The sequence below is a fragment of the Oncorhynchus gorbuscha genome, linkage group LG02, assembly GCF_021184085.1.
Source record: "Oncorhynchus gorbuscha isolate QuinsamMale2020 ecotype Even-year linkage group LG02, OgorEven_v1.0, whole genome shotgun sequence".
NCBI lineage: Eukaryota > Metazoa > Chordata > Actinopteri > Salmoniformes > Salmonidae > Oncorhynchus > Oncorhynchus gorbuscha.
In genome coordinates this window covers 62492066-62507687 of record NC_060174.1, presented here as the reverse complement: position 1 = coordinate 62507687, position 15622 = coordinate 62492066, and the positions used below count along the sequence as shown (strand labels likewise).

General features: G+C 48.5%; 1 pseudogene; it reads left to right on the top strand.

The window, feature by feature from the left end:
• Window positions 1-7847: 7847 nt before the first annotated feature.
• The window catches only part of LOC123990481, a 53282-nt pseudogene continuing 45507 nt past the window's right edge, over window positions 7848-15622 (top strand).

Genomic DNA, 15622 nt, shown 5'->3' with positions numbered 1-15622 from the left:
GGGTCGCCAGTCTGCCTCTTTGGTAGGTGGTACTGGAAGTTAGATCGGGATGTGCTGGAGGAGCAGGCTTTTGTTGACAGGTTTTATGGTTTCTTGGACCGGAGGCTTGAAGGCCTCCGGTCCATGTGCGAGGGGGTGTTAGAGTGGTGGGAATTAGTTAAGGTGAGGATTAGGGCTTTTATAATAGGGTATTGCAAGAGGAAAAAAAGGGAGGAGAGGAGGGAGGTGGATCGTATCCAAAGGTTAATTGAACTTGAGTACGAGGCAGGCAACCTCGGCGGGTCGTTTGACTGGGAGAGATCCGCAACCCTAAAGGCGCAGCTCAGGGAGTTGCAGGAGCGGAAGGCTCGAGCTTTCCTGGAGCGTGCGCATAGTGGCTTTCTAGAACATAATGAGACTTGTTCTGCTATGTTCTTTAAGTCGGTTAGGGCCAGACAGAGTAGGAAGGTAATGCATGGCGTTAGGGAAGAAAATGGTAGTATAGTTAGAGAACCAGAGGATATGGTCAGGGTGACAACTGATCATTACCAAGGTTTATTTGAGGAAAGGGAAATAGATGTAGAGCAGGGAAATGTGTTTTTGGAACACTTGTCCAGGCGGTTGCCGGAGGACATTAGAGAAGTGATGGAGGCCCAGATTTCACTAGAAGAGGTTGAGAGCGCTCTTAGGAGGATGGGAAAAGGGAAGGTGCCTGGGATGGATGGGCTGCCGGCTGAGTTTTGGGGTATACTTGGACAGTGGTCCTCGAAGTCTTGAAGGCCATCCTTGAGACGGGGGTCCCGGGGGGATCAATGGCTGTTGGTGTGCTGTCACTTTTATATTAGAAGGGGGAAGTAACAGACCTTGGCAACTGGCGGCCGTTGACCATGCTGTGTGTAGATTACAAGCTACTTGCAAAGGTTTTAGCAGACCGGTTGCGCACAGCCCTTCCCTACGTCGTCCATGAGGATCAGACGTGCGGGGTAGAGGGCCGCTCTATTAGATGGAACCTACAGTTAATCAGGGACTCCATCGCTTGGGTTGAAGATAGAGGACTGCCTTTAATGGTAGCAGCGCTGGATCAGGCGAAAGTCTTTGATCGCGTGAATAGATCCTTTTTATTCAGAGTGTTAGGTCGATTAGGATTTGGGGAGAAGTTCATAGGATGGATTCGTACATTATATGTCGGAGCGGGGTGCCGAATTAGTGTAAATAGTCACTTGGGTGACGTTTTTGACCTATCGTCTGGGGTCAGGCAGGGGTGCCCACTCTCGGCTCTCCTCTTCGTTCTGTACATGGAGCCTCTGGGGGCTGCCATTAGGGCAGACACAGGGGTGGAAGGCTTGTTGATCCCTGGAAGTGGTGGGCTGCGTGTTAAGATGACGCAGTACGCCGACGACACTTCCATGCTGCTGTGCAAGGACTCGTGCCTGACAAGGCCCCTTGCCATCTTTGGGGATTTAACCCGAGCGTCGGGAGCAGTTCTGAACCATGCAAAGTCTTCCGTCAAGTTTTTCTGAAAATGGCGCGGTAGAACGGATGTGCCTGGGGGGTTATCTCTCTGTGAGGGGGCCCTGAGGATTCTCGGGGTCCATTTTGAGACCTCCGGCTCAGCGACGCTAAACTGGAACATGCGTATCGCAGTGGTACAGAGGAAGCTAGCAATGTGGAAGGCTAGGTATTTGTCTTTTATGGGCAAAGTTCAGGTCCTAAAGATGTGTTGCCGTCTCTTTTGTATTTGGCGTACATCTACCCATTGCCGGCTTGTCTGAGGAGGCCTCTAGTGAGGCTTGTGTTTCAGTTTATGTGGAGTGGCAGGTGCGAGTGGGTTGCCAGGGCACGCATGATCTGTCCCATCGGGAGGGAGGTAGGGGGGTACCACATTTCCCACTCAAGCTGGACACAATTTTTGTTTCTTTCTTGTTAACGGAGCTTGCTCATCCAGTGATACACCCGTCCGGTTACCTCATGCGGGTGTTCTTCTCGTATCAGGCGAGAAGCGTAATGGTGTGGTCTAATACGGGTCCTCGGGCGGAACAGCTGCCGTGGCACTTTGGTCATGCGGCCAAGTGGCTGCGTGCGCACCCTGAGGTTGAAGTTGCCCGAGTAGGTTTAGATCACAGGCACCTGTACGAGGAGGTCAGAAAGGCAGGGAGTCCGGCGCCTGTAGTGGGCATCTCGGAAGTGGTCTGGGAGGGAGTGCAGGCGCGGGGTCTGGACAACAGGCTCAAGGACCTGAATTGGTTGAGCCTCCATAAGTGCTTGCCGGTACGTTCCATCATGTACCGGTATAGTTTGGTGCAATCCCCCACCTGTCCAAGATCCTCTTGTGGCAGGGAGGAGACTGTGCGCCATGTCTTTTGGGACTGTGCCTTTGCGGGAGTAGTATGGGCTAGGGCACGGGTGTTGTTAGGTTTGGTAAGGGGGGATTTTGTATTGACGTGGGCCAGGTTAGAGAGAGGTGTAGGGAGAGCGAGAGGGGCGGATAGGGACAGGTTTCTGCTCTTGCTTCTCATGAGTCTCTTTAAACGGGGGCTGTGGGAAGCCAGGCAGAACATGGTGAAGACAGGGAGAAATTGGGGGGTGGAAGGGATATTGAGGAGGGTGGAAGGAGATTTGAGGGGGAGGATGAATCAAATCAAAATCAAATCAAATTTATTTATATAGCCCTTCGTACATCAGCTGATATCTCAAAGTGCTGTACAGAAACCCAGCCTAAAACCCCAAACAGCAAGCAATGCAGGTGTAGAAGCACGCTGGCTAGGAAAAACTCCCTAGAAAGGCCAAAACCTAGGAAGAAACCTAGAGAGGAACCAGGCTATGTGGGGTGGCCAGTCCTCTTCTGGCTATGCCGGGTGGAGATAACAGAACATGGCCATGATGTTCAAATGTTCATAAATGACCAGCATGGTCGAATAATAACAAGGCAGAACAGTTGAAACTGGAGCAGCAGCACAGTCAGGTGGATTGGGGACAGCAAGGAGTCATCATGTCAGGTAGTTCTGGGCCATGGTCCCAGGGCTCAGGTCAGATGAAACTGGAGCAGCAGCATGGCCAGGTGGACTGGGGACAGCAAGGAGTCATCATGTCAGGTAGTGCTGGGGCATGGTCCTAGGGCTCAGATCCTCCGAGAGAGAAAGAAAGAGAGAAGGAGAGAATTAGAGAACGCACACAGGACACCGAATAGGACAGGAGAAGTACTCCAGATATAACAAACTGACCCTAGCCCCCCGACACAAACTACTGCAGCATAAATACTGGAGGCTGAGACAGGAGGGGTCAGGAGACACTGTGGCCCCATCCGAGGACACCCCCGGACAGGGCCAAACAGGAAGGATATAACCCCACCCACTTTGCCAAAGCACAGCCCCCACACCACTAGAGGGATATCTCCATCTATGAAGAGGGAGGAGAGGAAGTGGGGGCAGCATGCTGCTCGGGAGAGGTGGAAGGGGGGGTTTAGGGCTGGGTGTCATTTAGATTTGTAAGGGGATAGATTAGGGACGGGGAGATAGGGAAAGGTATTTTGTAGGGTGACGGGGAGGGAAGATGCTCCCCTGAGGTTTTGTTTGGGGTTTATGTTTAGTTAAATTAGTTTAATTAAAATCCCATTATTTGAGTATGTATGAAAATTATGAGTTTGAATGAATGGTTTTGAAGATTATTTAAAAAAAAATTAGGCTGTTTAGGTTTTCGCGGTACGTTTCTTGTTGTGTATTGTTCGTGTTTATTCGTTTATTAAACATGTATCAAAATGACCACGCTGCATTTTGGTCCGATCCTTGCTACACCTCCTCTTCAGAGGAGGAGATAGACGAAAACCGTAACAGAATCACCCACCACAACAGGACCAAGCGGCGTGGTGACAGGCAGCGGCAGCAGGAGCAACAAAGTCTGGATTATACGACTTGGGAGGAAATAGACAGGAGGGGCGGTCGACCCAGGGAGAGTGCCGGAGCCCGCCTGGGATTTGCTGGAACAGTGCGAAGAGGGATATAGGAGAATAGAGTTGGAGAGGCGAACACGCCGGCGTGGAAGGAAGCCCGAGAGTCAGCCCCAAAATAGTCTGGGGGGGTGTGGCAGAGTCAGGAGTCAGACCTGAGCCAACTCCCCCTGTTTATCGTAAGGAGCCAAGGAGGAAACCAGAACCAGAGCCGGTGTTGGAGGTGAGCGAAGCAGAGACTGTGAAGGAGTTCATGGGGAAATTGGATGAGAGAGTTATGAGGGAGTTGCTGTGTTGGTGCATTAGGCACGGAATTCGCCCGACGGAGTGTGTCGGGGATTTGATGGCACCTGGGTCAGCGCTCCATACTCGTCCTGAGGTGCGTGTTAGTCGGCTGGTGAAGATTGTGCCAGCCTCACGCACCAGGCCTCCTGTGCACCTCCCTACCCTTGCACGTCCTGTGCCAGCCCTGCTCTCAAGATCTCCAGTACGCCTTTACGGTCCGGTCCATCCTGTGCCACCTCCACACATCAGCCCTCTAGTGGCAGCTCCCCGCACCATGCTTCCCGTGCGTGTCCTTGGCCCAGTACCACCAGTGCCAGCACCATGCACCAGGCCTTCAGTGTGCTTCGCCTGTTTAGCGCTGCCAGAGCCTTCCTCCTCTGCAGTGCTGTCGGAGTCTCCCGCCTGTTTAGCGCTGCCAGAGCCTTTCTCCTCTCCAGCGCTGCCGGAGTCTCCCGACTGTTCAGCGCTGCCAGAGCTTGCCAGTCTGCATGGAGCAGCCAGAGCTGCCAGTCTGCATGGAGCAGCCAGAGCTGCCAGTCTGCATGGAGCAGTCAGAGCTGCCAGTCTGTATGGAGCAGCCAGAGCCGCCAGTCTGCATGGAGCAGCCAGAGCCGCCAGTCTGCATGGAGCAGCCAGAGCCGCCAGTCTGCATGGAGCAGCCAGAGCCGCCAGTCTGCATGGAGCAGCCAGAGCCGCCAGTCTGCATGGAGCAGCCAGAGCTGCCAGTCTGTATGGAGCAGCCAGAGCAGCCAGTCTGCATGGAGCAGTCAGAGCAGCCAGTCTGCATGGAGCAGCCAGAGCAGCCAGTCTGCATGGAGCAGCCAGAGCCGCCAGTCAGCATGGAGCAGCCAGAGCCGCTAGAGCCGTCAGTCAGCCAGGATCCGCCAGGATCCGCCAGGATCTTCCAGATCCGCCAGTCAGCCAGGATCCGCCAGTCAGCCAGGATCCGCCATTCAGCCAGAATCCGCCAGTCAGCCAGGATCTGCCGGAACCGCCAGTTAGCCAGGATCTTCCAGGTCCGCCAGTCAGCCAGGATCCGCCATTCAGCCAGGATCCGCCAGTCAGCCAGGATCTGCCGGAACCGCCAGTCAGCCAGGATCTGCCAGAACCACCAGCCAGCCAGGATCTGCCAGAGCCAACTACCTGCCTGAGCGTCCTCTCAGTGCTGAGCTTCCTCTCAGTCCCGAGCTTCCCCTCAGCCCCGAGCTTCCCCTCAGCCCCGAGCTTCCCCTCAGTCTCGAGCTGCCCCTCAGTCCCGGGCTGCCCCTCAGTCCAGTGGGGTCCTTGGTGAGGGTTACTAGGCCAAGGTCGGCAGCGAGGGTCGCCAATCAAAGGACGTGATACAAGGGGACAAAGACCTTTTCGGAGTGGGGTCCACGTCCCGCGCCGGAGCCACCACCGTGGACAGACGCCCACCCGGACCCTCCCCTGTGTTTAGGTGTGCGGCCGGGAGTCAGCACCTTGGGGGGTGGGGGTTTTGTCACGCCCTGGTCTTAGTATTTTGTGTTTTCTTTATTATTTTGGTTAGGCCAGGGTGTGACATGGGTTAATTATGTGGTGTGTTTTGTCTTGGGGTTTTTGTAGGTATTGGGATTGTGGTAGAAAAGTCTATGGTCGCCTGAAGTGGTTCTCAATCAGAGGCAGGTGTTTATCGTTGTCTCTGATTGGGAACCATATTTAGGCAGCCATATTCTTTGAGTGTTTCGTGTGTGATTGTTCCTGTCTCTGTGTTTGTTTGCACCAGATAGGCTGTTTAGGTTTTCGCGGTACGTTTCTTGTTCTGTATTGTTCGTGTTTATTCGTTTATGAAACATGTATCAAAATTACCACGCTGCATTTTGGTCCGATCCTTGCTACACCTCCTCTTCAGAGGAGGAGATAGAAGAAAACCGTAACAGGAGGAGGATGTATGATGGTGTGGGGGTGCTTTGCTGGTGACACTGTCAGTCATTTATTTAGAATTCAAGGCACACTTAACCAGCATGGCTACCACAGCATTCTGCAGCGACACGCCATTACATCTGGGTTGCACTTAGTGGGAATATCATTTGTTTTTCAACAGGACAATGATCCAACACACCTCCAGGCTGTGTAAGGTCTATTTGACCAAGAAGGAGAGTGATGCAGTGCTTCAGATGACCTGGCCTACACAATCACCCAACCTCAACCCAATTGAGATGGTTTGGGAGGAGTTGGACCGCAGAGTGAATGCACATATGTGGGAACTCCTTCAAGACTGTTGGAAAATCATTCCAGGTGAAGCTGTTTGAGAGAGTGCCCAAGAGTGTGCAAAGCTGTCATCAAGTCAAATCGTGGCGACTTTGAAGACTCTCAAATCTGAAACATACTTGAAACACAGATTTTGCAACCTCAAACAAATGGAATAACTAGAAAGGAAAACCACGATTACACCCCCACCCTCAGGATGTGTGTGTGCGTATGTGTGTTGACAGGAAGAGATAGAGCGAGAGAGAGAGGGGAGACAAACATGTTTCCATGACCACAGCAGTACTTTGTTAGCGCATTTACTTTATTGAGAGGAAAGGTGGTTGACACTTTGGGGCGCGGTCAAGAGAAGGGAATGTGACCGCACATAAATCGCTCAGCAAAAAAAAAGGAAACTTGAGAGCAAAAGACAGCTAAAGGGATATCTGTAACTGTCACTCAGTCAGACAAGCTGCTTGGAATACGTTATGGGATGGAGGGGTTCCGACAGCTTTCGTAGTCTTCTGATGGGATCCTAATGACTTTTAATATACAGCATTAACATTTACATTTAGTGAGATAGTTAAGTCTTAACAGGGTCAAATAAGTTCTCTTGATGTTTGCTATCCACTTGATGACAGACACTTTTCCAGTTTTACACACACTCATGACAACACTGCTGGGGTCATTTCAAGAGGGTAAGACATTTTTTTATGATCTAATATAATTTTGGTTGTTAGACTGGTTGTGGTGTCAAGTGGTGGGAATAGTGTTGTAATGACTCATCTACTGTATCTAATAGGTCAGGAAAAGTATTCAAAAACAGAGCAATGTCTAATTGTGTTTGACATTTATTTAATACGTGGGAAAGATTGAACCGCCACCAACACACTTTGATCTCTGTCTGATGGGTAATCATTTGGCTGAGATGATCTTTTCCTTTCATCATTTATAATCAGATCAAACATGGATGTGGAAGGATGAATTATTAAAAGCAAAATATTCCAATATTGCTGCTTCTTTTGTCACAGAAATAGACCACTTGGTGTTAACATCAGTGAGTGAACAGATGAATACCCCAATTTGCTAGGCCTACTCTCAGATGGGTAGAACATACTCGTCTGAGAGTCTTTTTTTTGGTTTTCATGTCCGTACCAACGTTCATGTATGTATTAAGGTGAGGCAGAACGAACACTTAAACTGAAACTGAAATCCTCATGAAAGAGGAAGAGTTGCTTGGCTTGTTGACTGGAGCAGGGTAGCTGCCTGCCTGAGGACTAAACAGACTCATCAGAGGGCTCTGTTGGAAGGTTTGCCCAACAGAATAGCAAACACACAGCCTTTCTTCTGAATCCCACACCTCATCACAATCTCACTGTGTGTTCGAATGGAGGAGACAACAGAATGGGGCCATTGGAGAGAGAACCAGAGGAGGATGAAGTTCATCGGATTGGATCGGTCCGCGACAGCGGATGATCTTACGGATGCTTGCATCAAAGCATTTGGTAAGGATTCACTAATTGCCTCTCTTTCGGTGTAGTGTCTGATTTAGTTGAAGGCGGTGCTTGCTTAGATAATATTTTGATCGTTTTTGTTGTTGTTGTTTTGTTTGTGTGCACAACTACAGCAGTTTCCATTTAAATGAATCACACAATATCTGGCGGCTTGCCTTGTACAGTGAAGCTCATCCACGTATCTCAGGCAGGCTGAGTGATGAGCCTCAGATGTTTCTCACGATACATCCCTGGTACATCTCCTCTGCTGACCTGGCCAAGAAACTCTCCAACAAGTATCCTTTCAGACAAATGACACACTACTATTCTCTTTATAAAATAAAATGATGTGCCAGATGCTAGTAGAGGGTTATTTGTGACATATAGCGATGGCCCCTAGGATTTAGAAGACAAAAGGGACTCTAATCATTTTTGGTGGAAAAGTCATTTTGCTCCTTAACCACTCAAACAGGTCTCTGGATGGGAAACTGTCCGCCTGAACTCGGGTCACAAATGTGCCATCTTATCGAGTGAGTGAATATGGAGCACTACAGAGAAAGAAAGGTTTCAGGTCTTAGTTGTGAGATTCTGGGCTTGTGTTTCAACAGTAACCCATCAGACTGTTAAACAGCCATCGCTAACATAGAGAGGCTGCTGCCAACGTACAGACTCAAATTTCTGGCCACTAGTGACACAAAGGTCTGCTTTTTTTTATTCTAAAGTATTTATATTTACTTCGGATCTGGAACCCCTCCACTGAAGCTAGCCAGCTAACTACCAGCTATCAGTTAGCAAACCATTGCTAGCGGTCATCAGCTAACCTTTAGCTCAGATAGCTCTCGCCAGTTCGAATAACGTGACTCTAACCAGAGCATAACGGACGTATTATTTGTATCCCCGGATTCCCACCGCAAACGGAACATTTTCATCTGGATCTTCAGAACTAGCTAACCGCAACCCCGGATGACTACTCCTGGCTAGCGTTTCCATCTACTTAGCTTGAAGCTAGCCCGGCCAGGGCTCCTGTGCTACCACCGAAGCATACTCCTGGGCTACAATATCCGGACCCACAACCGGTCTATCGATGTCACCGCATGTAGAGGCATAAACAGACTTAACCCCGTCCCCCAAAGGCTAACTTTCTAGCCCTTAGTATCTGCATGCTTGCTAATTCAGCCTGCTAACTGCTAGCCTGCCCCGGTCTACTAATTGCTAGCTTGTTTAGCCCCGGCCTACTAACTGTTAGCTTGTTAGCACAGGCCTGCTAACTGTCTGAATCGCTGTGTCCACAGCCAGCCCAACCACTCACTGGACCCATATTTGTTTTCAATCTCTTTTCGATTTTTAATTCGATTATACCTTCCTGTAACCTGCCTCACCCTATGTGATACGAAATCGCTATTATTTTAAATTTTTAGAACACATTCAAGAACCTCCAGAAGCTAACCAGCTAACTAGCTACAAGCTATTTAGTCATTGTTAGCCACTGCTACCGGCTTTTACCTTCTGCACAGCCAGCTAGTTTTCTTTAGCCTGGACAATTATTCACCAGTCTACCAGTATCGAACTGTCTCTCCACAACAACGCCGGATTCCTGCCGTAATCCCTGGACCACTACTTCTGATCTTCACAGCTAGCTTGCACGCAGTACCGAAGCTATCCCTGAGGCCCACTTCCCAGTCTACTCAGCTGTTCACCCGAACCACACTCATACACGGCTAGAGAACAATACTCCACCGGATCCTTGCTGTAAACTCTGGACCTTGGTCCACTCCCACGAAGCTAGCACCAGTTAGCCGTGAGCCAGGCACATCTCCCTGCTAGCAGGCACATCTCCCTGCCAACCCCCCCTACCACCCCCGGGCTACTAACTTTAAACGCTGTGTCGCTAGTGTAGTGGCGGCTTCCCTGTCCCATCTACCGCTGCCCCCTGGACACTGTGATCACTTGGCTACATAGCTGATGCCTGCTGGACTGTTCATTAATCACGGTACTCCATTCTGTTTGTTTATGTTTTTATCTGTCGGCCCCAGCCGCACTCAGGCTCTGTGTGTAGTTAATCCGACCCTCTCTGCCTAGTCAACGCCATTTTACCTGCTATTGTTGTGCTAGCTGATTAGCTGTTGTTGTCTCACCTACTGTTTTAGCTAGCTCTCCCAATCAACACCTGTATGCCTCGCTGTATGTCTCTCTCAAATGTCAATATGCCTTGTATACTGTTGTACAGGTTAGTTTCATTGTTTTACTTTACAATGGAGCCCCTAGTTCCACTCCTCATACCTCTGATACCTTCTTTGTCCCACCTCCCACACATGCGGTGACCTCACCCATTACAACCAGCATGAACAGAGATACAACCTCTCTTATCATCACCCAGTTCCTAGGCTTACCTCCGCTGTACCCGCACCCCACCATACCCCTGTCTGCGCATTATGCCCTGAATATATATTCTACCATGCCCAGAAATCGGCTCCTTTTATTCTTTGTCGCCAACGCTCTAGGCGACCAGTTTTGATAGCCTTTAGCCGCACCCTCATACTACTCCTCCTCTGTTCCGCGGGTGATGTGGAGGTAAACCCAGGCCCTGCATGTCCTCAGGCATCCTCATTTGTTGACTCCTGTGATCGAAAAAGCCTTGGTTTCATGCATGTCAACATCAGAAGCCTCCTCCCTAAGTTTGTTTTACTCACTGCTTTAGCACACTCAGCTAACCCTGATGTCCTTGCTGTGTCTGAATCCTGGCTCAGGAAGGCCACCAAAAATTCTGAGATTTCCATACCCAACTATAACATTTTCCATCAAGATAGAACTGCCAAAGGGGGAGGAGTTGCAGAGATAGCCTGCAAAGTAATGTCATACTTTCCAGGTCCACACCCAAACAGGTCGAACTACTAATTAAAAAAATTACTCTCTCCAGAAATAAGTCTCTCACTGTTGCCGCCTGCTACCGACCCCCCTCAGCCCCCAGCTGTGCCCTGGGCACCATTTGTGAATTGATCGCCCCCCCATCTAGCTTCAGAGTTTGTTCTGTTAGGTGACCTAAACTGGGATATGCTTAACACCCCGGCAGTCCTACAATCTAAGCTAGATGCCCTCAATCTCACACAAATCATCAAGGAACCCACCAGGTACAACCCTAAATCTGTAAACGAAGGCACCCTCATAGACGTCATCCTGACCAACTGGCCCTCCAAATACACCTCCGCTGTCTTCAACCAGGATCTCAGCGATCACTGCCTCATTGCCTGTATCCGCTACGGATCCGCAGTCAAATGACCACCCCTCATCACTGTCAAACGCTCCCTAAAACACTTCTGCGAGCAGGCCTTTCTAATCGACCTGGCCCGGGTATCCTGGAAGGATATTGACCTCATCCTGTCAGTTGAGGTTGCCTGGTAAGATAACATAAGCATACTCTGTTCAAAAAAATGCAGAACTAAAAACAGATATAGCCCTTGGTTCACACCAGACCTGACTGCTCTCGACCAGCACAAAAACATCCTGTGGCGGACTGCAATAGCATCGAACAGTCCCCGCGATATGCAACTGTTCAGGGAAGTCAGGAACCAATACAAGCAGTCAGTCAGGAAAGCAAAGGCTAGCTTCTTCAGGCAGAAATTTACATCCTGTAGCTCTAACTCCAAAACGTTCTGGGACACTGTAAAGTCCATGGAAAACACGAGCACCTCCTCCCAGCTGCCCACTGCACTGAGGCTAGGTAACACGGTCACCACTGATAAATCCATGATTATCGAAAACGTCAACAAGCATTTCTCAACGGCTGGCCATGCCTTCCTCCTGGCTACTCCAACCTCGGCCAACAGCTCCGCCCCCCCCAGCAGCTACTCGCCCAAGCCTCTCCAGGTCCTCCTTTACCCAAATCCAGATAGCAGATGTTCTGAAAGAGCGGCAAAACCTGGACCCGTACAAATCAGCTGGGCTTGACAATTTGGACCCTCTATTTCTGAAACTATCCGCCGCCATTGTCGCAACCCCTATTACCAGCCTGTTCAACCTCTCTTTCATATCGTCTGAGATCCCCAAGGATTGGAAAGCTGCCACAGTCATCCCCCTCTTCAAAGGGGGAGACACCCTGGACCCAAACTGCTACAGACCTATATCCATCTTGCCCTGCCTATCTAAGGTCTTCGAAAGCCAAGTCAACAAACAGGTCACTGACCATCTCGAATCCCATTGTACCTTCTCCGCTGTGCAATCTGGTTTCCGAGCCGGTCACGGGTGCACCTCGGCCACGCTCAAGGTACTAAATGATATTATAACCGCCATCGATAAAAGACAGTACTGTGCAGCCGTCTTCATCGACCTGGCCAAGGCTTTCGACTCTGTCAATCACCATATTCTTATCGGCAGACTCAGTAGCCTCGGTTTTTCTAATGACTGCCTTGCCTGGTTCACCAACTACTTTGCAGACAGAGTTCAGTGTGTCAAATCGGAGGGCATGCTGTCCGGTCCTCTGGCAGTCTCTATGGGGGTGCCACAGGGTTCAATTCTTGGGCCGACTCTTTTCTCTGTATATATCAATGATGTTGCTCTTGCTGCGGGCGATTCCCTGATCCACCTCTACGCAGATGACACCATTCTGTATATTTCCGGCCCGTCCTTGGACACTGTGCTATCTAACCTCCAAACGATCTTCAATGCCATACAACACTCCTTCTGTGGCCTCAACTGCTCTTAAACGCTAGTAAAACCAAATGCATGCTTTTCAACCGTTCGTTGCCTGCACCCGCACGCCCGACGAGCATCACCACACTGGATGGTTCCGACCTAGAATATGTGGACATCTATAAGTACCTAGGTGTCTGGCTAGACTGTAAACTCTCCTTCCAGACTCATATAAAAAATCTCCAATCTAAAATCAAATCTAGAGTCGGCTTTCTATTCCGCAACAAAGCCTCCTTCACTCACACCGCCAAACTTACCCTAGTAAAACTGACTATCCTACAGATCCTCGACTTCGGCGATGTCATCTAAAAAATAGCTTTCAATACTCTACTCAGCAAACTGGATGCAGTTTATCACAGTGCCATCCGTTTTGTTACTAAAGCACCTTATACCACCCACCACTGCGACCTGTATGCTCTAGTCTGCTGGCCCTCGCTATATATTCGTCGCCAGACCCACTGGCTCCAGGTCATCTACAAGTCCATGCTAGGTAAAGCTCCGCCTTATCTCAGTTCACTGGTCACGATGGCAACACCCACCCGTAGCACGCGCTCCAGCAGGTGTATCTCACTGATCATCCCTGAAGCCAACACCTCATTTGGCCGCATTTCATTCCAGTTCTCTGCTGCCTGTGACTGGAACGAATTGCAAAAATTGCTGAAGTTGGAGACTTTTATCACCCTCACCAACTTCAAACATCTGCTATCTGAGCAGCTAACCGATCGCTGCAGCTGTACATAGTCTACCGGTAAATAGCCCACCCAATTATACCTACTTCATCCCCATACTGTTTATATTTATTTACTTTTCTGCTCTTTTGCACACCAATATCTCTACCTGTACATGACCATCTGATCATTTATCACTCCAGTGTTAATCTGCAAAATTGTAATAATTCGCCTACCTCCTCATGCATTTTGCACACAATGTATATAGACTCTCTTTTTTCTACTGTGTTATTGACTTGTTTATTGTTTACTCCATGTGTAACTCTGTGTTGTCTGTTCACACTGCTATGCTTTATCTTTGCCAGGTAGCAGTTGCAAATGAGAACTTGTTCTCAACTAGCCTACCTGGTTAAATAAAGGTCAAATAAAAAAAATAGCGCAAATAAGATAGCAGCAGCAAAAGAACCCTCATTTTGTGAGGTGATGGAGGAATTGCGCGAGTTCAAGAAGGACATTCACCAGAAACTGGAAGAAAACAAATGAGAACTTCACAGCATAGCTACAAGAATGGGGGACGCAGAACAGCGCTTTGTGGAAACGGACACATGGAACTCAGCAGTCAAGGAAATACTTGAACAGTCACTGAAAAGCCAACACGCACTACAGGCAAAAGTTACAGAACTCAAAGGTTTCTCACGTTGAAACAACATTATACTTTATAACGTAGTAGAGGGCGCAGAAAAAGACTCTATGCCCAACTTCGTGGAGGGTCTATTCAAGGGCATACTTGAAGACGACACTGAATTCATCCCCTCAAACCCCAGAGGCAAGAGACAGTCCTCTGACATGGGAGTCCAAATACCAAAGCATTTTCCCACTTTATTATCGTTCTTGATTTTTCGTTCATTTGTAGGTTCATGATAAGCAGGCAGATATTGTGCACAGGGTGTTTTATTTATATCGATGCATCATGGGGAATTTAAGGTCATAATAAGTCTCAATGTAAACGGACTGGGGAGTGTCATCAAGAGAAGTAAGGTCATAGCAAAGATGACACGGGAGGAGAGTTGACATACTATTCTGGTAGGAAACTCACTTATCCACACCTGAACACGAGTAACTCAATAAAATGGGATATAGGAACTTTTTTCTTTCTTCTTACAAAATGGGTAGAAGGGGAGTTGTCAGAAATAAAAGACAAGGAGGGTAGATTTATACTTGTTAAATGTAAACTGGATAACAAGGAAGTTACATTGTTAAATGTATACGCACCCCAGGGAGTGGCATGGTCTTCTACAGGAAGTTACATTATTTAATGTATACGCACCCCCAGGGAGTGACATGGTTTTCTACAGGAAGTTACATTATTTAATGTATACGCACCCCCAGGGAGTGACATGGTCTTCTACGGGAAGTTACATTATTTAATGTATACGCACCCCCAGGGAGTGACATGGTCTTCTACAGGAAGTTACATTATTTAATGTATACGCACCCCCAGGGAGTGACATGGTCTTCTACAGGAAGTTACATTATTTAATGTATACGCACCCCCTGGGAGTGACATGGTTTTCTACAGGAAGGTGTTTGATTTAATTGCCACAGAAACCACTGGCACTCTTATCTGTGGAGGGGACTTTAACACAATTCTAAACTCAAAATTGGACACCACAAACCAAAATAGGAAAATGAGCCTAGTTGCCAAGAAGATCAATAGGATACTGCGGGATCTAGGACTGCTCGATGTATGGCGTGACATCCACAAGACCGATAAGGAATATACTTTTTACTCAGCCCGCCACACTGAATACTCCAGGTTAGACTACTTTTTATGTACAGTGCAGATAGACACAGGCTTAAGGATTGTAGGATCGGGCAGAGCGACTTATCAGATCATGATGGAGTTTACTTAACTCTACACCTTGATAGCAAACCAAGAAATACTATATGGAGACTTAATACAAGCATGCTGAATGATCCAGCATTCAAGGAATCAATACAAAGACAGAATTGAATATCTATCTGGAGAATAATGATAATGGGGAAGTATCTCCTGCTATATTGTGGGATGCAGCTAAGGCATTTATTAGAGGGAAGATCATAGCCACATCATCTCTCAAGAAACAGATTAAAGCACAGAAACTGCTGAAATTACAGGAAACCCTAAGAAACTTAGAACGATCTCATAGTCAATACAAAGACCCTCTTATGTTACGAGAGATTCAAAAGGTAAAACAGGAAATTGACCAGATTTATAGAGAAGAAGTAGAGAAAAAGCTTAGGTTCCTGAAACAACGATATTATGAAGCAGGCTCAAAGTTAACCAAATTACTAGCATGGAGACTCAGGAAACAACAAGCACA